Source organism: Falco rusticolus, chromosome 4 (assembly GCF_015220075.1).
Source record: "Falco rusticolus isolate bFalRus1 chromosome 4, bFalRus1.pri, whole genome shotgun sequence".
Classification (NCBI taxonomy): Eukaryota; Metazoa; Chordata; class Aves; order Falconiformes; family Falconidae; genus Falco; species Falco rusticolus.
Window position 1 is genome coordinate 110,756,349 of NC_051190.1, and position 1,296 is coordinate 110,757,644.

The window sequence follows — 1,296 nt, forward strand, 5'->3', positions numbered from 1 at the left end:
AAGAGATCTCCCGAGGATGTGTGGGTGCTTTTCCTCAGGATGAGGCTCTAAGAATGGAGCTTTATATTTGTGGGGTTTTTTAATAGTCCATAAAAAGTAAATTATCACAAATGCTGATATTTACTTAGCTCCATTCAGGCTCTTTGTTCAAATTTTTGTAAGTAGGTGCAACCCCAGAAGGGAAATCTATTCACCATCGATTCACTAAGGGTGTTACCTGGAAGAATCAGAAAGGAGTGAGGGATTAAAACCTGCTGAGATGAATTGGAAGTTTTGGCTCAAGTATGTAGTTAAACAGAATGGAAGAAATGGATGCTACTTTAGCTATATGCATTAACTTCTCTCCTAAGACTGTTCATTTAAGGACATGCAGCTTTCAAGTTCCCTTTGTTCCAAAGCCCAGGTGTTACTCCATTCAGATCCGGTGATGTGACATTTGTGACTATACCCCACAGCCTGAAATGCTCTCTTCAAACCACAAAGGAAGTACCTGGCCTGTGGCACGGTTCACTTGAAAAAGATTTCTTTGATGTTTATTATCTTGAAGAACTACTCCTCGGGTTTCTGCAAACTCATCTGTTTCTCACCGGATCGGTCCTTTGGTATCGTGACCAACCAAGCTGTCTGGCTCTGGTGTTGCACTGTTTTCAGAGGGCTGAGATACAGTGATGGAGCTCAGTATTTCATACTGCGGTTCACCAACCTGCCCCCCGCGCTCCGTTGATCACATTTCCCATCCTGCGCAGTGCTGCCGGTCAAGGTCGCTGGACTGGGGACCTTGGCGTGGCAGCTGCCATTTGGGCCACTGCCGCTTCGCCGGGCCAACAGTGCCAACCCTGCAGCCGCGAATCCACAGCCCAAAGCGCGGCAGGGCTGTTGCTCCCCGCGGATCCCGCAGGCAGACCGCTGACCCTCTGCATTTCTGACCACGGGTCATCCGGGCCGGATTTGAGAGGATATCGCAAAAATTTCCCTTTTAACTGGGTCATAACGTGTCACCACCGGGCAACGACTCCCAGCAGGGCAAAGCTGCCGCCCGTGCTGTTTCACAGGCTGTAACCCCGCAAACCCAGTGCCCCGGCTGAGCTGACGAAGCAATGGGGCCGTCCGGCTCGCCGGGCACTGGGCAGCCCTCCACGGGGCCCCCCGCCGGGCACCGCCGCCGCGGCCCACCGCAGGGCCAAGGGCCAGGCCGGCCCTTCCCGCCCGCACCCCCTCACAGGCGGCCCAGGCCGGGCGCAGGCGGGCGGGGCGGCGCGGGAAGCACGAACCGCCCCGGGGCTCGGCAGGCGGACC